This window comes from Lonchura striata, chromosome 2 (genome assembly GCF_046129695.1).
Source record: "Lonchura striata isolate bLonStr1 chromosome 2, bLonStr1.mat, whole genome shotgun sequence".
Taxonomy (NCBI): domain Eukaryota; kingdom Metazoa; phylum Chordata; class Aves; order Passeriformes; family Estrildidae; genus Lonchura; species Lonchura striata.
The window spans coordinates 70,250,806-70,274,821 of NC_134604.1; the positions used below are offsets into that span (position 1 = coordinate 70,250,806).

Below are 24,016 nucleotides of genomic sequence, written 5' to 3' on the forward strand. Positions count from 1 at the left end.
TCTTAGTTGTTATGAATTTGATTGTTTAATATCCTGTTTTATTAAATACAAAAGCCATAAATTAAATATATGCCAGTTTAAAATACACTTATAAAATTAATACATTTTATTCAATATAATGCAATATTTTAATGTTACATATTTAGTATATAATTTTTCAAGAAAAATGCATATTTTGAATGTGATATGCTTATCTCTTGATCTTAAGCATTATTTTGAAAATAAGCATTAACTAACATTTTCATTGATGTCTGTATCTGCACAGATGACAGAAGAGATATTCAGCCAGTGGGACCAGAATTTGACCTACAACAATCAGGTCAGTTGCTGTTAGCATAACAATTTAATTTTCTTTTGTTCAGTTTTATAATGTTCATATACAGACTTGTATATTTAATTTTAATTAAACAAGCAAATGTTCACAGTTTTTGTTATGAATTTTAATTTCTGTAAGCCAGGTGTAAATAGGATTCCTAAATCTGAATGACATAGTTCTTGGATGAGATGTCCATAATCCTTTTTCCTTGGAATATATTAACATTGGTTTGATTATAATGTATGACTACATATCATTATGAGACATCTCTGCTTCACTAACAGGCACAATTATTTGGCTTTCTGTTCACGTGTATCACGTAATACTGGTAATTATTTTTCAGTCCCTTTTTCCTCATTACAACACACTCTTTTTACTCCATATTTTAATATGTCAATGCAATGTGATCTCTTTAGTGTGAGGTGATTCAAAGGAAACTGAATAAATTCTAAATATATTCACATAAAATACATGTAATCTTTTCTTAGATTTATATGGCTGCTACTCATACCAGACACATCTAAAATCACTGACTGGTACTGTGTTATGCAATCATTTAGTTATCCATTCTGGACTTAAGGATAGCTGCCTTTGATGTGTCTACTCCATCCATGGGTAGAACTGGAAGATTTTGATCTAGTTCACTTCCAGCAATTTTGATATCCACTAATATTTAGGATCAAGCTTGTGGATGCCCTCAAGTAACCTAATCACATGCACTGCCCTTTCTTATTCTGCCTACCTTTTGCAACTCTTCCTTAATGTAATTACTTCATCTATTTAGGCAAAGTCATGTGTTTTGTATTATGGCATCTGCAGATGTCTTTCCTTTGGGAATGTAACAGTATCCTTCTCCATCATTCTCCTTAGCTTCAGAGAGACACCTGCAACACTCTAACTCTCACAGGGTATGAGGACAAATGGAATAAAAAATCTCTCTGCCCCACCTTCCTCACAGATGCAGAAGTTATAAATACACCTCTTATTTATTTTCTAAAGCCTCTGAGGTGGACCAAGAGCAAGTCTCATACAACAGAAGGCAAAACTGGTCTGTATTCTGACTTTTCACCTTCATTACTTCTTTACACTTCTTTTGGAATAAAGAGTGGGTGTTGGTCTGTTACTTCCTTTCCTCTACCTTTGTGGAGCAGCTACCTGTCCTCCTCTAGAACTCTTTGGAAACTCGGCTGTGTGAGTTTGTTGCAGCTTCTTCGCCCTTTGCAGAGCAATGATACTGAGAAGAGGCAGGCATCACAGGGGACACAAAATCCAAGAGGATGCCAAGTTCCCACAAACCAGATGGCAGGCAGTTTGTAAAAATTCTAGGTGGCAGGAGAGCCACTAAGATGTCACCCAGTATGACTGGTGCAGACCCCACAAAGCCACTTGTGATTATTAGCACAATAACAACACTGAAAATTGGACTACCTGTTAAGTGCTGTACACTCAGCTAAGAAGGGAGAAGAAAGACTTAGACACCTTATTTTAGAAATGTAATTACCACTTACAGGCTAGTTAAGTACTGCATGTTTAGAATTGGAAAATATATGTTTGACAATACTGTATATCTACTGATATATATTTAAGTCCTTCAACATGAAAATTCTAAATGCTTGCAAAAAAATATTAGTAATTCATTCAAAACAACAAAGCACAGCTAAGGCTGCAGGGCAGGAGTTTGCAAGCAAGATGTTGAGCACTGTGTGTGGCCTTATACCAACCACTGGGGGATCAATGCCACGTGTGACAGGCTGCCAGCCTAAGTAAGAAACATTGATCACTGCCCTCCAAGTGCTCTGGGAGCCAGTTTCTTACCCAGCTGGCAGACCACCCATCCAGTCTGTTTCTTGCCAGTTTGCTCAGGAGGAACTGTGGGAATTAAGTGGTATAAGAGGCTGACCTCCCTCTTCTTTCAGTAAAAAGTGAAAAAGTAATGCCAGGGTCTCTGGCAATCATGCTGTGCATGCAGCATGAAGGAAGAAAGACTGTGTAGGGGTTTTCCCTTGGGGCAGTGGGTACAACTACTGACAAATGCAGTAGCGTTCATATAATTTACATATGATTCCTCATATTGTGTTGTTCTCATGTTCATTTTTGTGTGGCATCTTGGCCATGGAGTTTTCTTTGCACAAACATTCACAGAAATTTCAAGTTAATCATGCAAATAAGTAGTGTTTCATAAGCCTTTATTCTAAATTTGCACTTAAATGGAGGATTAAATTGGCATCCAGTTAAGAAACAGAAAAACCCCAAGTGGCTTATGCAATTAATTGCTTGGAAAAATATTATTCAAATTTTCAATGTTCAAGATCAATAAAGAAAAAGTTAAAATATCCACAGAACAACTTGAAATAATCTCTATATTTGAGAAAATTAATATTATTTGTGTACATCTTGTAATGTAAGAGGACTATTTAATTTTATCTTCTGTTTTTTTTAAAGACAGGGTATATCATTAAATGCCATATAAAATAATAAACCCCAAGCTTTATTTTTTCTTTTCTTTAGCTGCAAAGGGCTGTGTGTGGTATTACCTTAATCAATATGCTTATGGTGCAGACTAGTGAGCTTTTAGTGTTTTGTTTAAGAACTCAGTTTTACAGCTTTGGAGTGTATCAGAGTTTATCTGACTTTCATTGTATAAGAAATAGTAAGAATGTATATCTTAAATTTCCCAAGTGATACAGATTCATTTTCATGAGTTCTACAAACTATATATCCCTAAACAGCAATAAATAAATTTTCCTATCAAATGCATGCTTACAGGCACTCAGTTGCTGATGAAGTTGCAATTAGGAATCTGACAGATGAGGAACTAATTCCCTAGAAACAGGATTTCTTCCTTCTTCTTGTTATGAGCAGAGCATATGGAGGAAACAGATCTGAATATGCCAGATGAATAAATTAAGAAGTCTAGGATTAAATAGAACAGCTGGAAATGTAACTGGTGATAACTAAAGGCTAATTAGCTTCAATGAGCAATTTTCCACCTGGTTTTCTATTAGCCATCTAGAAAGAGGAGCTAGAGAAATTGCATGGTGTGCATTTTCATTCTGAAATTCGATATGAACTGCTGTTCTACCTACATGGTAATTGGAAAATTACTGTGTCTTGTGAGTATAAATATTAATGTGACTGATTTGCAAAAATCCTTTCATTTTTTTCTAAGCATCGACTTGGTTTTGTACATTCATCATCTTACTGGAGCTGTGAGTTGTTCTTAATTTAATAGATATTTAAAATGAGGAGTCTACTTCTAAGAGTATTTTTGAATGCTAAAGCTCTTCCTCTGATACTCTTCATCAATTCTGTTATAGCCTGCTATAGCACTTCCCAATCAACAGTTTCAGATCATGTCCGTAATCCCTGCAGCTTTTGACTATTGCTTAGAACATCATATGCCATTAATGAATAATGAGGTGTTTCTTTCCTGAAACAAGTAATTTAAAGAGTAGGAAAGGAACACTAGGTACCCCACACAAAGCTTTTCACCTTATTATACACATCCCTATTTATTACATAAAATAAAATAAAAGACATTTCTTTTTATACATATTTCTTTCCTTCAGTATTTAAGATCCTTTGGTCCTTCAGTTTGTCATCACATAAAAGACTGGGTTCTGAATCCTTCCTTTTAAAGAGGACTGAGGCTATGAAAGTTTGAGATTAAACATCCTCATATTACTTTCCAAAGTAAAAGTCAGGTGACGGAGTAAAAGTCAGGTGATGGACATAAGGAATGAATGTCATCTTTCCAAACTTTAGCTGCTCAGAAGGGAGCTGCTGTACTTACAGTGGAAAGAAAAAAAGGATTAGTTCCTTTCTTGAATTTTTCTTTTTAAATGCTTCAGATGCCTGTCTTGTTGATAAGGATGGTTAGCTGTGATTAACCATGTAAGTGTGGAAGTTGAGCAAACTAAGTAATACAAATGGAAGATGTGATGATTCACCTTCTGTCTGTTTTTCTCCATTAACTATCAGAGGCATTACTGGAAGGGTGGTCAGTCACTGAAACAGGCTCTCCAGGGGAATGGCATGGCACCAATCCTGTCAGGGTCACAGGAGTGGCTGGATGACACCCTTAGTGATATGAGTTCATTTCAGGCAGTCCTGCAAGGAGCAGGACATTGGACTTGATGGTCTTTATGGGTCCTTTTCAACCTGAGCAATTTTATGATTCAAGGATTCTATGACTCTACATGACTAACTTGGGTTTAGGCAGTAATGTTTAGAAGTCCCAAAGTCAGGTTGTGTGAATCCCACCATGTGTTGTCTAGGGATATTTTTCCATTTTGAGAAGAGTGAGCAGAGACATAAAGCTGAGGTATTGCTTTCCAGTCTTGCATTAGATGCTTTTGGCTTGAAAGAAATACTGAAGTTTTAGTTCTAACTGAAGCAGAGTATTCAGTTTTTACAAAATCATTATGTTCCTAAGCATTGTCTTGTTCCTGGGAAAGTAGAAAGTCCATTTACTGAGAGGCTTATAATTTACAAAGTGATTGTCTTTCCTTTGTACGAGTGGTTTCACTATAACTCATGCCACAGATTTTTTTTTTTTTTTTTTTTTTGCATTCTTTTTTGAAGGAAACTGCCCTTAGGGACCAATATCTAATGATCTCCTTTAAAACATGTCACTCTTACTCCCCTATAGCAACTGTTTGTACTTTGGGATCGTGGATAGGAAAGGTAAAATATTGACATGGGAATTCATGATACTTAGGTTATCAAAGACACCTCCAGCTACAGGACAAGTCAAAGGAACAATATAATTTTCATTACTTGCCACAACAAAGGCTTTTAGAAATAATGAAGTAGAGTTGTCTTTTTTAAAAGCAAAAAATCAAAAACCCAAGCCCCTGTAGTTGTCAAAGATATGGTATTCTGTTGCTTATTAATGAGACTTCTGTAGAACAAGTTCTTGCCAGGGTTGTTTTAAATCTTGATGTTCTGATTAAATTTTAATTTTATTACAGTAATATATGAAAAATTGACTATAACAGTCAAAATATAATTCGTGCAATGCTGTCAATGCAGCAAATGCATTTACTCTAATGCCCATGAGAGATGTTACAAAATTTGGAAAAATAGCATGTAAACTATTAATAAAAATTGCAGTAGTAAGAAGAGAAGTGCCAAACCCAGCAGTAATGATAACAATCTCTGTATTTCTGGGAAATGTGGCTATTTAAAGATTTTTTGACAGAAAATACGTCATTGCTCTGACAGAAAATATATGTAGTTCATTTTATATAGTTCTTTATCAAAAAACCGTAGAAACCTTGATACCTGAAATAGCTCAAACCTCAAAAACTTTGTACTTTTTGAGATGCTTGTATTTTGAAAACTGCTAAGGAGCCATCTGGTTATGGTAAAACAATTTCAAAAAGAACTAAATGCTCTACACTTTAAGCATAAAAATAACTGGCCAAGGATATTTTGTTTTCTTTCAACCTCTCCTCTTTGCTGATTGGAAGCAGTGTGATCTGAGGGATAAAAGGGAAATGCAAAGTAACACTAAAATTAGCTATCACTTTTACAATGTGGGCAAAAAGGTGTCAAGAAATAGTCCTTCACTGATCTTGGGTGTCTCAGAGTGAAAGAAAGAATAGATGTTCTTGCCACAGATGTTGTCCTAAATGTTTAAATTTTGTGATAGATTTTATTTATAAGGATTTGTATGTGCAAGTGAGGTGCTTCTTTCTTTAACTCCCGATCATGAGGAAAAATGTCGACGAGTTCCTTGCTCAGATGATTGATGTGCATGCTGGAGTGGTGGCTCCTGTGGAAAGCCATAGTTACTGCTAGGAGATGCCTTCTTTGGCTTCAGGCTTCGAGGAACACGGAGTCCTCCCTTTGAGAAGTAGGAGTCCCTACTTTGGTTTTCAAGCCCTCACAACAGCCATCACTGGGTGTCAGGAGCACAGCATGGCAGCAAATTGACGGAGGAATTAAATAATGGAAAGAAAAATTCTAAAAGCACAGCAAAGTTGCACCTCTGAGACATATGGGTCGTCATTTTCTAAAAGTTATAACTGCAGGAGACCTCTGGGGCATGGTGGGGCCAGGGCTCCTCGGGGTGGCCGGGCCTGGCAGCTCTTCCGCAGTGCGAGCCAGAGCACCGCACATCTCTGAGCGAAGGGATGCGTGGCCCCGGGAATGTGGTGGGTGGGAAGTGGCCGTGGGGGTCCCTCAGGGCCTGTTGGTGCCCACAGGTTCCCAGTCACCTTAATGTAACCCCAGCATAAAGGAAGCAATTGGCCACAAAGAGCAGCAGGTTTTGTCGGTGTTTTTATTTTATAGCACATTTACTTCGTGAAATAATGGATTTTTTTTTTAAGTGGGTGGTTGTTGGAGGTGTACCATCTATTGGTTAGGCAAAAAACAAAGGCAGAAGGAGTGCTGGTAATGGGGGTAATGGGGCTCTCCATTAATTACAGATATTGCTTTTGACACTGGAAAAATAGTGCTGTTTGTCAGTGGGGGGAAGGGGAATGCCTGGCACCCCATTGTCCTACTGAGGCTGGGCCTGGAAATGGTGCCTTGGCAGCATGGTTGGGTCTGTCTGCAAAGCCCAGGGAACAGGAGGAAAACCATGGTCCTTGGCTGCTTCCTGCAGTGTTGATTTCCATGACTTTAAATGATTCTGAATTACAGGTTTCAGGAAGAACTTTCTAGCAGCTAGGTGTTCAGATATATTTTGCTGTGTGAAAATAAGTGAGAAAGATGGCATGGGTTGAGGGGTAAAAGTTCTGTAAAATAATGAGCTATTTTATGAACAATTCCACTGCTGTTATTCTGACTTCTGTTGTTCAGGTAGAATATTTCTTGTACAAGCAGCAAATGCATCACATATGTTTGAGAATATATCTATGAGTGACAAATTCAAAACCCACTTCTGATTCAAAAGAAGATCAACTCTACACTGGGTGCTGAACATTGTGTTTTTCTGCTCTTAAAGTTGTCTGGCATGCAGCAGCATATATATGTATATACAGTGAAATATACATGTAATTACTTGTATTCATAACCAATCAACCTCTACTTTGTCCATATGGTTGAGGCTATAAATGCAAGACAACTTGTGGAAAACATGTGAATACCACTTATTTCTTAAACTAAATACAGTTGTGTTTCACTGGTGTGTGTTTTGCCATCTCTTCACTCTCTGTACTTTTCATGCAGTGTGAGAACAACCAGGGAAGAAGTTGTGTGTTTGAAATACACGGATTTGTATTTTCTCTGTACTCAGTATGTTATTTCTGCTTCTGCCTGAATGGGATGCTCAGTTTGAGAGACAGGTGGAGACTAAATGGGATTGAAGAGACTTAGGAGTGTTTAATATATTTCTACAGCTATTTGCCTGGCAAAGATGATGACGTTCAATTGCATGCTAATTCCTTTGCAAAGCCAATAAAAGAGCAGATCTTTTTTTTCTTATGGAAACTGACTTAGAAGTCTAGCAGTCTAGACTGTTGTGTGTTTTTATTTTCCTTTCTTTGTTAACTGATATCACAGAAAACCTAAGTTACTGTGACCTTATTCTCCTGCACAGCTAAATGCAAAAGTAGAGAATTTTAAGGACAAGAGGTGAAGGATTACTCAGGAGAGTGCCAGAACTCCCATTTGAGTGCATGATTTGATGAAGAATAGAGAAAAGCAGAAGATGGGCAATGGTGAGTAGTATTTTCTGTAATGACAAAAGGGAAAATTTCCTTGGTAAAGTAAAAATGTCCTGAAATGACATCAGCTTGTGAAAAATGTCCTCTCTGTATTTAAGATTGGTTGAAACACAACTCATTTTTGACTGTAAATAATTTAGAGAACAGAGAAAAAAAATCGAATACATTGATTTAGAGAAATTTAAAGAATTAACCACAAATTGGTCATATTTTGAAGCTGGTGAGAAAATTCTGACTTCTGTGAAACTGACTGAACAATTTATCTTGACTAATGGAAACAAAGGTTTTTCTAATCTCTTTAAGAAAAGAATGTCATTTGCTTCTGGAATCAGTAGAGAGAACAAAAGAAAGCACAATTAAGAAATTAAATTTTTATCTTCTGCAATGATAAACAGAAGAGGACAAATTAATCTTTGACTGAGGTTAAGAAATGTGATTAGACATAATTTTGTTGAAATTCTGCTGCTTTGCCAAGGATGAGTTTTAGCAAACCCCTGAGGCAATAATAAAAATTACAATGTGCAGCTATTGTAGGCAGGGATTAAGGGTGCTCTTGCATGGATATGGTGTGCATAAATGATAAGCCATAATGTTTAAGAAGTGACAGTAGGTAATGATTTTAATTTACTTTTGTCTCAATTAACTTATATTTTGACATTCTACTTAATCAAACTGAGTTTTATTTAACTTCTATTTTCTGACAACTGACCTGCTTTCTTTTCTCTCCCATTCCCACATAAAGCAGATGGCTTAATGCATAGAAGCTCATGGCCAGAAAAGCTGAATTAGCTTTGTCTGTGAAATATTTTCAGAGAAAAGCAGTTACTGCTAAGCATATCAAAGACAAAGAAATAATATACTTTCTAAATGAGGAATTCAACAACTGCAGCTCTCTCATTATAACTGTGCATATGGTCACATATAAATCCATACTCTGTACCCAACAACCGTGATGGCAATACCTTGATTCCATTAAGAAAGATGAAAGATGATCAGGGTTGGAACAAATGAGGCAATTTATGATCTAAAATGTATTGTCTAGCAAATAACCACATGCTTGCCTGTAAGTTCTTCAAGACAAGGACTGACTTTTTGTTACTGCACAGCATCTAGCACAAAGGGAATCTGTGCCATGAGTAAATCTCTAAGCCTACTGCACTAGAAATAATGATAAACCGTACTGAAGAGGATTATTTGTGTTTTGGAAAAGGCTATCAGTTAATTGTTCCTCTAAATGTATTTAAAATTCCCTTCTCTGTTCTTTGTCATTTTTCTATTAATGCCAAGGTAAGTTTGAAAAGGCTGCTTGTGAAACTGCATGTAAGTGATCACTGAGAATAAGAGTATTTCTTTAAATACACCCAAAGTGCAAGCAGTTATTTGATGTTGGAAACTGGACAGTTTGTTTCATTTAGGGCAGTGATTCATTACCACTGTCTTTACAAGACTGAGGCATCAATTATCCAAAATAATTTCAATATTTGAATGATTGACTTTATTACTCTTGGTTTAGCTGGTTTTTGTTTTTTGGTTGGTTGGTTTGGTTTCTTGTTTTTGTTTGAATTAATGGTAGAAAATATTTGATGTTCAGCTCAAATTTAAAAATTAGAAAATATAATGGCTCATACATTAGCTTTTGCAGCTTTTCAGTCAGTGGACATTTCTCAGCCTGCCCAGCTGAAATCACTTTCAGCTAATTGAAGATTTTCTCACTCCATTTAGCTGTTAAACACTGGCATATGGGCATATGGATCTTCCTAGTCAAACTGATCCTCAGAAGAAGTGAGCAGTGAAAATAATATTGAAACAAAAATAAAATGAGGTTCAAATAAGGTGAAGACAATTCAATGCTCAAATTAGAAATGCTAGAACTGTCCTCCATTTGCCAGAAGAAGAGAGTTTGATGGAAACAAAGCAGGAGCTTTCCCACACTCCTGGCAATGTGCTGGGAAGGAGCACTCCTCTGTGGAAAAGAGCAGCATAGCATAAGGATAGCTGATTAACTCTTGGATAACCACGTCACTGTAATTGACAAACTACAGTTGGTTGTATGCTGCTACTTAACAGTTGCTGAAATATTGTTTAGACAGCAATTAAACATGGTGCACTAATAATAGCCTGGAGTTCCTTTTGAGAGTGGTTTTTGGCATGGTTTTTTTGGTGTTTTTTCCCTTTCATTTAGAGAAATTAGGGAAGTTAAAATCACATGGGCATCCCTAGAAAGATTTCATATGTCAAATACATTATTTCTGGCCAAAGAAATCTTGTACATCCAGCTTCTTAGAGACCTGGTATTGACTTAGACAAAGCTTCTTGTGAAAAGCAATACCTATCATACGTTAGCTGAGTTTCTATTAACTAATTAACCAAACTGCTTTATTTTTTGGGGAGAATCTTGGTATACCTTGCTCCAGTAGAACTGCAAGGTCTGCACTTGAGTTTTTGCTGCTTCTTACAGTAACTTTGTTGTGCTGTAGAGAGCATGTGCCTCATTGTTTTTCCCTGGTAACAGCATCAACTTCCTTGCTAATTTGAAATTAGTTTAGGTCTGGGGTGATGATTTCAGTCTATCAGATCAGGAAATGTATCCCTCCTTAGATGGAGAGCTGCATGAGAACTTCAATGATTTTAATGCTTGTTTGTTTCAGTGCTGTTAATTAAAAACATAAATATTAAAAAAGACATGGTGAGAATTGTAAAAATTATTTCAGAAGCAACTGAAACCTGACTTCATCAGTCTTATTCTCATATTTTCTCTATTTATGTGCTTTATTCAGGGATGACAGAACTGTTCTTTCAGTAGACACGGAGGCTACAGGAAAGGAGGTTGCTTGCATGAGTGACCCTATTAATGGACTGAATTTCATTAGCCTGTATTGTGGGTCCTGAAGAGAACTGAATCTATTTTCATGTTTTTCTTATCTTATGGAGAAGATGTGTATCTTGGTGAAATATTCAGTTTTAGTTTACTTCAGATATAAGATTTTCAAAAAAATTGCTGTAAAGATGTTGAAATACTATTGGTGACGTATATGTGTCCCATTCATCAACTTCCCATTCAAGAATAAGATTTATTATGCTAGGGCTGGGTTGTTTTGAATGAAATCACACTTTAATTAAGTAGTTTCTGCTAGTTCAAAATAGAGATGCTGAGTGTACCATCTGTTACAATGTATACATATAAAAATTATATTCACTAATTACACTGTGCTTGTTGGGTGGGCGATGGCATCAGAACCAAATTAGATTTAATAAATGTAGAAAAAAGTACACATTTAAGATAAGAAAAGCTTCAGTACAAGAAACTAGAAACTGGTATGAATAATAACAAAATTGTTTTTCCCCTATAAAAGGCTGGTTTTTTAGTATTGTCTAAAAGGTATCTTTTCACCAAGCTTGATAATACAAGTCCCCATGCAAGAGTGACAATGTCGGATGTCTCCTGGCCTCTGTAGTGATCGGTGATGAACAATTTAAGAATGAATATTCATAATGTTTTTGTTACCTTCTGGCATATTTTGTTACACTATCCATATGAATCCCAAAATTGGGTAAATCATCAGCTGAAAGGGGTTTAATTATCTGAAAATTAATTAAGAGCTCTCTAGTCATGCATGTACTGTGTGTTTTCACTGGACTTACTTTACTGATAGAAACAGAGCTATTAGGATAATTACTAGATTGTGTAAGGAAAGCAGTTATAAACAACATTTTCCTGATGCAAAACACTCATGAAATTATACTGCACTATGTAACTTCACATCTTAAACTTAGGTAACTGTTTTGCTTGGAGAGAAAGAGAAGCATATGGTATATATTTGTCAGCAGATGTGCCAGTGACATGGTGAATTTATCAATTTTATCAAATTGTAGGCTGCTAGGAAAATGAGGTACCTCAAAGAGCAGTTGGGAATTCATAATATCTTAGAGGAAATGTCTTTGGGAATTTCAGTGACACCTTAAATTTGAACTAATAGACTTAAACACATAATAAGAAAAGAAAGAAAAAAAGCCTTACAGAAGGTTCCCTATTTGCAGTGGTAAAATACACATATAAAGGTCTTCAGTTCAGGGAAAGAAGACCGAGGAGTTGTGTCAGTGCTGTTAGTGTGGTAGAAAGGGCTCAATCCAGATGCTGGGCTTGGGGCTTCCCTTCCTCTCTGTCAGCAATACACCTCAGGAGACTGCTGTGCTGGAACAAGGTTGCATGCCATTTGCTATTTGATTCCTCATTTCTCAACTTTAAAAAATTATCTCTTTGCAATATTCCTGCTTTTTAAGACAGGAACTCACACATCCAGAGGGGGGTGCATTGATGTAGTTTTTCCCTTTTTTTTTTTTCTGTTAGTTTATCATTCAGAGGTGTGGTGAAATTCTATTGTGCTATCTTTGTCATTTAAACTTTGATTTTGAAAACATGTGCACAGACCTCTATATGCAGAGTTTGTGGAGTAAATTATACTGATAGAATGTTGCTGCCTCTTGTTTAACAGCTTTTAAAACATGGGATACTTATTAATGTCTAAAACTATTGTACTACTGGTAGGGAAATCTACCAGCTCCAAGTCCTATAGTTTGGAGCTTTCCGCATGTTACAGAAGTTTTCACCTTGGGCTTTTCTCAATTTATTTTTTTTTCCCCTCTTCAGTCTTTCCATTCTGGAAAGAGTTTTTACTCAAGACAGGCCTCCTGTGTGGGAGTTCCCTGCCTTAGCAGCTGACCAGCTGGCAAACACTGAAGCCCTGGAAATGCCTCCCAGGATAGGCAGTATCAGACATCAGTTCTAGCTGACAGGTTCATTGCTCTTGCCTGCAGTAAAAAGTGTTGTTTGTGCCACTGCAGTGGGTGCAGCCAAGTGGAGGGAACTTCTGTGGGTTAAAGGATGCTTATGTGAGAACTCCTCTGGCCTTTGCTAGAAATGTCTCAGAGCAGTGTTGGTCAGAGGAGGTTTAACTCCAAGCAGTCCTGGCAAATGTGCAGCCCTCTATGAGCAAAAATAATTTTATGGGTCATTATTTTGTTTTACAAAAGGCTAAGATAAAAAGAGGCATTTCTAGGCCCCTGATTTAGACAATTTGGAAATCTAATCTCTCTTAACCTGAACTCTCAGAGTTATTAATTCGATCCAAACTATGCCACATAATAATGTTGGCTATTCCCTGTGGTGCAACACTGTCTGCAAAGACACTGATCACGTGAGTGTAGCACTTTGAAGCAATTATGACCTGTATTGAAAATTGCTGAAGCTTAACTAATTATCTAGCAAAAATTCAAAAATTGGAAGCTCGTCTTCCAACTCTACATTCCTTTCCTTCCTAGTGAAATCATGAGTACTTGAATCAAATGAAGTTTTGCTACTGATTTCTGAAAATCCAGAGAATAATCATGAGTATTTGCTGCTTTCTAACTCTTTTCATTTGGCTGGAAAATATATTTTGCATTAATTATTTGATAAGGCAATGAAAACTTGAGTTTCCATTTCCCTTCAGGTACCATGAGAAGTTCTTCTGTGTAACTATTACATATCTTGGCATTTGTGGGGTTGATGTCTTTCCTGAACTTCAAAGCAGGAGGAGAAACTTAAGGGTGTTTTTTTTTCTTCTGATTGCAGAGAGAGTGAAAGTCAGGTGACATTTTCACTCACTGTCTTAAGAGTCTAACATTGCATGTTTTTCTTTCTTGCACTTTCCTGCATGATATAAAAGTGATTTAGAAATTTCCAAGTGGACAAAAACAACTGCACTGGAGATTTTTTTTTGCAAATAAAATTGAGAAAATTTTCTTTGAATTATCCTGGTATATCACGGGCAGTGACTACACAGTACACTAACTAGATACAAATGGAAGATTTTTTTCCCCCATAAATACTTGAAAAATGAATTATTATTTTCATTTTCCTTGAGATGGCTCCTTGGCTCTCAACTGTTTATATAGATAGGAAGATTTAAACAATTTTCAGATTGTGTGTTCAGTTGTGGTTTCTGCCATTCAAATCTGTCTCAAAATGTCAGGCAAAAAAGTTGTACTTTTGTACTTTTTGTACTAGTTCTGAAGTTTCAATAACAAGTAATTGAAAGATATTTTATCAGTTTATTACAGAGATAGAAACAGATTTATAAATAATAAAAAATCATTTTGTAAATATTTAAGGTGACAAAAAAAAAGGAAATTCAGAGAAATAATGTTCATTTTTATCTGACTAAAATCTGATTGCCGTTTCCTCAAGGGTTTTAAACACCAAACACAGAGTAATGTGTGCTGATAAGATGCTGTTACTCTCTTGTGAAAGAAAACAAAGAAACATGCACTAATAATCTCCAAACCATCAAGTTTATACCTGAGCAGTTAAACACATTTTATTTGCTTCCATGCTGTCCCAGAAGAATTTTCAGTGCCATGGGCCCCACTGAGTGATGCTAGATCCTGCACACACTTCTGGATTGCATTAATGGGTTTTTCCTCCACTTAGTTTTTGTATAATTTGCAGGTGTTCCCCTGAATGGAGGTTTTGTATCACCTGCAGCTGCTATATTGCATACCCCACAGAGGTGTGCTCCAGCACTAGAGGTTTCTCACCCAGTCTCTAGCATCCTGGCTAATTTGAAATGCAGAATTAGCATACAATAATGGGCTTAAGATATCTGATTTTGTTCTACCAATTGTAAATTAGTGTAGTTTGTCATACTGTATTCAAAGCTTTTGGTTTCTAAAAACTTTATACAAACTATTTTGGCATGTTTTCTGCTCAATGTCTTGCTTTCACAGGCACAGGGATGAGCAGAGGGGTGTTGAGCTCCACTCCAGAGCCAGCACACCACTGGCACACAGGGTCAGGGTGATAGGGGTGGGAACAGGGGCCCAGCTGCTGGCTGACCCCACTCCTTGGGAGCCAGAGCTGCATCCTCCTTAGCTTGACCTCGGGAAGGGACCTGACAGATCTCCATGCTGGGAGGATTGGGGGAAAGGCAGTACATTCCTCATCTTTCTCCAGGGAGGAGCTGGGCGTGCTATGTCATAGGACATTCAGGAAAAATGCTTGTCTTTTAAAAGCTGGATCTAGCTATATGTTAGCTTGGGAAATACACCTGGTGCTGCAAAGCACTTGGTAATTTATTTAACACATACAGGTGATGGACTGCCTGTTCAGCTTGTTACATAATTGTTCTCTTACATGCAGAGCCCATCAGGGTCAATCAAGGTCATGCCAGCAGTTTGATGTGAATGGATGTGACCAGAGTTCATTTGTTGCTGCCCTTTCTCTGCCCACTCTGGAACGTGGCAAAACAGATCATGCTTGCAAAATTAAAATCCATTGCAGGAATGGGAGCATGCAGCGTTACCTAGACACATCACACCTGTTGTCAGTGAAGAAAAATGTAGGGCATAATGTGGAGTGCCACAATCACTTGCCTCTAGGAATTTTGATTTTATAAAAAAGAGTGTACTAAGAAGGGTGGTGGTGCCCTTTCCACAGCCCATGCGCCTTGTACACCACAGACAAGTTGGCAAATTTTAAATGGCATTCTTTAAACTTATTAGCACTTTTGTATCTCCCTTCTTGTGACTAAAGTACTTTTCATACCAGAAAAGTTCACAAGAGTGTTAAATTCAACTTCTTTAAAGACTAATAAAGCAAGTGCATGCTTGCTTGGTTCTAGTGCCTGTCAGATCAGCTTCATCATTACTGTGGAAGTAGAGTAGCACTGCTATGGCAACTCTAATGTTTTCAGCTCATTGGTAGGTCATTAAGTATGATGTGTATAAAAAAAATTACCTCCTCACTGCAATAAGAGATCGGAACCTGGGCTCATTAGATAGTACTATGTACAGGCTGATATCCCATCTGTCAGCCAACATTCCCTTGGAAGAAGACTGTACCTTGCAACAGAGCTTCCCATCAGCTCTCTTGCCAGCCCTGGATGTATCCCAGGACATGATGGTATACCTTATCTGGAGTGCAAGATGAAGACTGTAGAAATCAAGTGAAACAAGAAATAAGCAGCAGAATTAATTCACATAGTGAATTAATTTTATCACTATCACACAGTGATAAAAAAGCCCCAGAAGTCTTCAGTGAAATGTATGGAAATATATATAAGAAAAGCCAGTTTGACCTCTCAGATTTAAATGAGGCATGAAAAATGCCTTGAGAAATTAGCAGGAGAACTAAAATTCACAACTTTAGTGTATAATAAAACTCATGGACTCAGTAGAAAAATTAATTGGTTTTGTTTCCTCCATTCAGTATCCTCTATTAAGAGCTCAGTGTTCTATAAGCAGTAATTACTGATTTCTGTTCCCACAGAGCATAAAATATCATTATGTTTCTGATAATGTTCTCTTCAGTTGCCTTGCTACCAATTGTCCTTTTCCTTGAAAACTACCAATTCAATTACACTAAAGTCAGTGCAATGGTTCATGGTCTTGCTTTTGTTTGGAGATTTAGAGATGAAAAAGAGCTTATGTGCTTGGGAGTTCCTATGTTTTTTCAGGTTTGCCAATCAGAGTTACATTTATACACAATCTTATTTATATCCTTGGACCATTACAAACTACAAGATTGCATTACAAATACAAAGCATCATTAGTTAAAAAATGGTGTATGCAAACTGAAATTACTGAGACCACACTTTGGCTCTCTGAGACTTGTTTCAGTAACTGTATTTTTTATTAAACATGAGAAAGTAGCTTGTATGTAGGCCTCATGGCAGCTGGGAAGTTGCACTGCAGAGACCATCAAGTCTGGCTCGTGGTGAATTAGCTTTAATTATTCAAACTCATGAGTGGCTTAACAAAAACCAATCATTGCTTTCTCTCTTCCTCCTTCTGCTCTCCCTTGGCTTTGCTGGTTCTATTGTTTATTGGTGTCTGTACCAGTCCAGTCTGCCTGTGACTGGTACAGATAAGCTGGGCTGCTGGGTCACAGGCAGAAAACCATAGGCAGGGGGTGAAGAACAGCTCTGCTATTGTGCCTTTACTAGAAATTAACTATAATGACAAAAAAGAATAAAAACTGTTCATCAGTTTTTATTCAGTGATCTATGTGATAGCTTTAACCAAAGAAGATTCAGTAATTACAGTGAAATTATAATTTCTGATTGAGGTTTTCTGTATTTATAATTGTAAACCTTGTGTAGACTTTGTCTAGTCCTTAATAGTAAAGAAACAGTGTTAATGTCAAAATTATTGAAACTGCAAAAATAAAGTAGCAGACTAGCTAAGATCCTATACTGTACTCAGTGAGACTTCCCCTGAACTGCAGAAGCTGTATTTAGATGTATCAGATGATTTTCATGCTTTCTTCGTTAAAGCTCCAAGGCATATTCAATATTCTTAGGTTACTTTCTTAATTTTTACTGTGTGGGATAAAAATCAATGCTAATTTACATAGTGCTGAGTTAAAGCCTGGAGATAAAAATCCTGCTGTGGTTCTTCACTTAGCACAAGTATAAAGCTGAGAGGGGCTGTTCATAACTCAGGGTTTATTGGTCTGGTGGCAGCATCTATACCAGTGAATGAAATGGGACAAGGCTTCCTGTCTGCAGGGCAGCTAGTGAGATGCAGCTTGCATTCCTGCAACTAAGCTTTCCAGCCCCCTTCCCAAGCCTGGACATCTTCATCCACAGTGCTTATCAGGCATTATTCCTCTGCTGTCTCCACTTGGTGTGCTGAAAAGTGGGCTTAGACCAAAATCAGCCCCTTAACTTGCTGTTGCCATGCATGCCAGTGCAGTTTTGAAGGTGTTTTAATCAGAAAGTCAAAATGTAAGCTTCTTGCATAGAAGAGGAGGAAGAAGATAGAAATAAAAGTAAATATTTTAGATGATTTTCAGAATGGGGAAAATGCTATCCTGTTAATGCATTCATCTAGTCTAATAATAAGTGCCAGCAGTTTAATTTATCATCAGATACAGCAAAGCAAATTTCAGTGTAATGAACAGCTATGCATTATCAAATGCTTTTCATTCAGATATAGTTTAATTCTTCATGGCTTTTTGAGTTGGAAGTAAGAGAGTAATGTCATTGTTTTGTAAAAATCCACTTAAATGGGCCTTTTTCATTTTTTGTTCATTTTCCAAAAAAACACCAAAAAACCCCAAGTCATCTGGCACAAATGGATAGTTAAAAATAGTTGAATCAATGACCTAAATTTGCACAATGACGATATCATTATAATATATTACCTAGAAAATTTGTCTTTATTTGTTGATAACCTGACCTAACACAAATTGTATCTTAGATCCAGGCAAACTAGAGAGCAATTGCTGAAACTTCAAGTGTGTGACATTTGTCTAATCCATGATAAAAATGTCAGTAACTGATCTCATCAGTATTGTTTTATCCATTGTTTGCTGGATTCAGCATTCCAATATGGGACCTATTCAGGCACTAATGCTTACAGGTTGTATCTCATTCATTTTCAAGCCTCCTATTCTTCAGGAAAACGTTCTTAAAAATCTTTTAGCATAAGTAACAAATAATCTGATTTTTCCCGTCTTCTAAAGCAATCCTTGACAAAGAGAAAAATCAGTCACTAGTAGCAGATGGGATGATATGTCTAATATATCCCTGCTTTCTCTTTTTTTTTGTGATTAAGTTGCATGTAGACCTCTTGAATATACAGTTTTCCATATAAAAAGCTGCTGTTAAGGCCGTGAAGAGATTTTCAGGGATTAGCAAGTGCTGCCTGCAACTTTCTGCATTATTTAATACACTGTCCCAATTGCAGTACATTGACTAGTTTCTTTTGTCTCCTTCCAGAGTTTTGCCATGAAAGCCTTCAGTACTCCCAGCTTGGTAAGAAGAATAACTTTTTTCCCATGTGATACTTATCCTATTGATTTTAACAGAAACATAGTTTTACTGAGCTTGCAGATATGCAGAATGTGTCTCAAGAGCAGTGAATTTGTTCAGTCTTGGTATCTTCATTCTTAAGAGCCTTTTCAAAATGTAAATTAGAGACCAAGCCTAAAGAATCAGAAATTTTAGAGCACATGCTAATTGCTGAAATCTGAGATGTTTGCTCTGAATGTCTGTCAGTCAGGCTTGCATTAATGTGAGCTCTGAGGATTTGTATTGCTAGGTTAGAGTAACTCAAGAGGAAGCACAAATCTTTTCTCTCACAGGGATGGCAGAGCTAACTCCCAACTCTATCCACTTGCCCCTGAAGCTCTTTTAATTATTGTGATTTTGTTAGCATAATTCAACAACTTTAAAAATTAATTCAATGCAGATCAGTTAGAAACTGAAATGGTGTTTCTCACTCTGCAAAATTACAGCAGTACACAGCAATCTAAATTACTGGGAAGCTATGGTGTAATACAAGTGTTTTTAGTCTTTTTCAGATTACAGGATTTTTGAATCAATAAATTATCATATTAAAAAATTGGCAACCTAATCAACTCAAAATCCTGCAGCTAGGGTTTTTAAGCTGTAGGTTTATAACTAAACATATTTCTATGGAGATGTGGGGGATGTTTCCTGAGCAAGTAATAACTCTTCAATTAATGGAAGTTCATCTTTTAAATAGATTAAATATGTCCAGAGAGTTGCATTTGAAACAATTTTTTGGAGTCCACTTGAAAGGAAAATGTGGTCTGATAGAAGAGTAAAAGAATTGGGAGATGTGGTGCTGTATTCAATACCTTCAACAGGGATGGAAATCAGTCAGCAGAGGTCTTTGTATTTCTGTCCTACAGTGTGGTTCAAGAAACCTAGGATGTCGTGTCTTTACAGTGACAGGAGTGTCTGAAGGATTCTTTGTCTGTCCTGCAGGTGGAAGAAGCAGGAGCTGTGATGCTGCAGGGCTGGCTCTTGCTGAGGCAGTTCAGCATTCTCACAGACCAGTTCACATGCCAAACTCACAGCCTTGCTTGCAAGTTTTCAAGGCTGACTTGTTGGTCTTGAATATATTGCTTTATTATCATGACAAGGAGGTTTCAAGAACTGTGTATTGACATAAAGACAAACAGGGCATTCTTACCAGCTGATGGTAGAGTGGAGAGTTGTAGTGCAGCTGGTTTGCCTTTGCAAAGAAATAGAGATGTGAAAATTTCTGGGAAAATTACAATAATAGGCAACAACAGGAGAAATTCCAGGCCTGATTCAGAGCAGGCTACAGACTGCCAAAATTCTCTCAACATCCATGCCATGGTCTTTGAAGAATTACAAAACCAAGAACAAGATAAATCAGTCTGATTTAAATCACACAGGGAATGGCTAAGGCAGGTTTGGGAATTCTGCTCTCTGTCTCTGTAGGAGAAAATTTCTACCAAATTTCTTTCTTATGCCTGCCTTTTGTAATGAAGACAAAGAACACAGTGGTTAGTAGAACAACAGGCATCATATGTCTGTAATGATGACTTAAACAAACTCTGGGAAACAACAGTACAAAACATCTACTGGTGGAGGGAAGAAGGGGGTGTCTCTCACATCCAACAGATGTACTAAATAGTTTCACTGTCTTGTACCAGAAATGTCTTCATAGGGTTAGGTTCTGTGACAGTAATTCTTTCACCAACTCAGTGACTTTCTTTGTGTAAGACTGCAAAGTGAGGCCTTCCAAAACTAATTTGGCCAAACTGTGAGCCATATGAATTTTGTCATTATTGTGTCTTGCCCTGCCTGAAACGTCTAAGTACCAGCATGTGGTTTTACTTCATCAGAGCCGTGGTACGTGAGATTTTATGCCCTGGAGTAAGAGCTGGGAAAGGTACTGGTCTATGTGGAATTACACAGAACAGGAGAGTGATTTAGAGATGCCTGCTGTGCACAGTTGGTGAGACCAAATGTAACAGCAGAGAGTATCAGAGGATCTTTAATGCCGAGAGTGTATTTATGTTTTTTGCCTTGTGAGACTGTCATTGCCAGCTGAGCTGCACAGTGAGGATGAAAACAGCACATGTATCCACATTTGGTGCAGCTGTATTTAGGACATCATTTTTAAGTCAAACCCTGTCTTCTTGTACCTAGTAAGAGTAGTTATGCAACCACTGTAGGAATGGCAAGGGGCACAAGACAGGAAATGTTTCTGATGAGGATTAAAAGTGAATTGAGCTGGCAGAGAGGAGTTTTTCTGGCTTATAAGAAAAGTGACGATGAGATCCTTCCAGTATCATGCTGATGCTGAAAAATGTGTGCAGAAAGAAAAATGAGAAGTTGGAAAAAACAGAAAAACAGGAAGAAGGTAGAGACATAAGACAAATTAGCTGGGGGTATAAATGAGGCCTGGAGAGATGGCCCAGTGTACATTAGCAAAGAGCAGCACGAGAAAGGTGAAGCAGGATGGAAGAAATTTGGGGTTGACTGTGCTGAGAAACGAGTAGGAAATTAGAAATAAGATTTAACATGGTTTGCATGTTGCTCTGTTTATGTGAATATCTGGGCACTGAACTCTTCCACAGCAGTCACCATCTTATTACACACCAATGAATGCTATCACACCTACACATTTCCTGTTGCTAACACAGAGGACACTGTGCACACCTTTGACCGAAAGCCACAGCAGCTCTTTCAGATAATCACCTCAATTCTCCATTTCCAGGAATTAATTATCTGGTAAGGACAGTAAAGTTGAAACTATGATGACTGGATTTTCATTCCCAGTCTTTGTCATTCTGGGGGTAGTTCAGGCTACTCCAGGCTCTTCAGCATTTCCTGCAAATGGGATCTACACTAGGGAAGGGCAATAACTTGCTACCAGAATCTTTTATACTTACATCCCTACCTTGAAATTTGTAGTAGTTTGAGGACTGATGCAACCACTCAGGTTCTTTTATTCAGCCTGTAAGTAACAAAAGCAACTTTCTTTTGCTGATCAAATTGTTCCCAGGGACATCTAGACAGCCATGAGACAGATTTCTTCTCCGTAAATATTTAGGCAGATCATAATTTAACTGATCACATGTGTTTGTTGTATATTTTTAGTGGAACATTTTTATACATGTACTAACTATGCACCCAAACTCTAATATGTTTTCTGGTCTGTTGCCTTTATCATACTTACACTTTAATGGATGAGATAAGCCACACTAAATGTATCTTGTGTAAACTTCTGGTAATTCTTTGATGGCCTGCAGACATCTTGATCATTAGTCCATTACCTATCTGCTTATCAATCCCAAGCCATTCAGTTGCATAGTTTTGGCAATTCTCTATACAAGCAGCTTCTTGTGCCTAGTGCCTACTTTAACACTTTTGTAATAAACAATTGTATACCCCAGACTTAGACCTTGAGTTGAAACAAACCACAGTCATATTTGAGGGACCAGTGCCTGATAATACTTAATACATTTAAAATGCTATCAGGTTTTAGGAAATTACATAAAACTTTTTTTTTTAAATGGTTTTCCAGAGACCCTTTTCTACCACTGACTGTGGAAAAGTGATGTTAGAACAAGCAGGATTAAAGCCTTTTCCAAAGTTAGAGAAATAACTTGTTCAAATAAGAGTTAAAATTTCTGCTGATTGTAGTTCAGCTGATATGAAATAAATGTGTTTTGACATATTAATTCTCCATAGGGTCACAGTCATCTTTCTAACATATATACTGTCATTTAATTAATTCAGCTGCTAGTGGTATTATTACCCTTCTAAGTACATTAAACCACATGTCTGGTTTCAAATAGAGCTGTTTTGACACACAGGTTCCCTATTGCATGTGCTGTGGAGGGAAGGAATAACACCTTGCAGGCAAGGAACTGAGCTGAGAGGTGGAAGGTGTCTGGGTTACCCTCTATAGCTGCTACAAACTTCCTCTATGGCCACAGGCAAGTCATTCTGTCAAAAAGCACAAATCTGCATCTCACCTAATCCTTTTTTCCCAGTGGGTCTCTCTCCCTTCAGCAACATGACAGTGGGTCTCTCTCCCTTCAGCAACATGACAGCATAGCTCATGGACCTTTTTTTGGATATGCACAAACAGGTGACTTTCTGCTCAGTCTGTTTAAGTTCATAGCCTTGATTTAAACACCACAGCACCACAGCAGAAAGGCTGTGTACAAGAAAGAATCTTGACCTCTAAAAAGGTTTCAGAAAGAAGTGGGGGGGGAAAACCACAAAGTTGCAAAGTGGCTTATTTTAGCTCCTCTACCAGGTCAGCAGTAGGGAGAGGAACAAAACCCTAGTCTGTGATGCATGTTGTTACTGAGCTCACTTTAACATCTTCCCAGTTAATGTATGGCTTGTTCCCTCTCATTTGAATTGTCATACATATTTGATTTTTATCTAGATGACTGGTTTTGTATGATGTTCTTAAACAGAATTTTACTTTTTGCCCCTGCACTCTGGTGTGCCTTTGGTGGACAGACAAGTAAATTCAGGATAGGAGAAAAGTGCTGTGGTGGATTTATAGTGGGAAATCAGAGTTCATTAATATAGCTATTTACATAGCTAAATATAGGTGCTGGAGTCAATGACTGCAAGAAAAATAATTATTTGATTAGTAAAACATACCTTTTCAAAAGTCACTTGATATTTTCCTGTCTTACCAGAAGCTCTATAAGGACCAAAGTGGTTAAATAACTGATTAAGGAATCAAACAGTTATGAATGAATGGTCAGTTTTCATGATAGAGAGGTAACTATAATCTGATGGATCAGACAGCGATTACCTGATAGATCAGGCAATGATTATGGCAGTGACACCAATTAAACATCTCTCAATTACAAATTAAAAGAAATAGGGTGTCCCAGTGGGAAGCAAAATGCAGTGGCCTCAGGCTTGGCCACCACTCTTGGAGGTGGGATAGTTTGGAATAGTCAGGAGAGAGCAAATAACCTCTCACCTTACTGAAGAAATGGCCTACTAAATGGCCTACTGAATGGCCCTTTAGCTCCAGACCTCTGGGTCATTAGATGTGCATTAGGATAGAAAAGTGTCTCTATGAGAAAAATGAGCTCAACTCATTTTTCTCTTAAGGCTGGAAATGAGTAAGTAGAGTGAGGGTATGACAGTAATGTATGGAGTCACAAATGTCATGTGGAGGTGGAATAGACAAAAGTGATTTATTGTCCAATGAACTT

General features: G+C 37.4%; 1 long non-coding RNA gene across 1 annotated transcript in view; it reads left to right on the plus strand.

The window, feature by feature from the left end:
* The window catches only part of LOC110470757 (uncharacterized), a 42,200-nt gene extending 34,250 nt beyond the window's left edge, over positions 1-7,950 (plus strand). Inside the window, exons 2-3 of the long non-coding RNA XR_002465472.2 lie at positions 266-319; positions 7,869-7,950. This is a non-coding gene — a long non-coding RNA (uncharacterized LOC110470757). The remainder of the gene's footprint in view (positions 1-265; positions 320-7,868) is intronic.
* Positions 7,951-24,016: the final 16,066 nt, after the last annotated feature.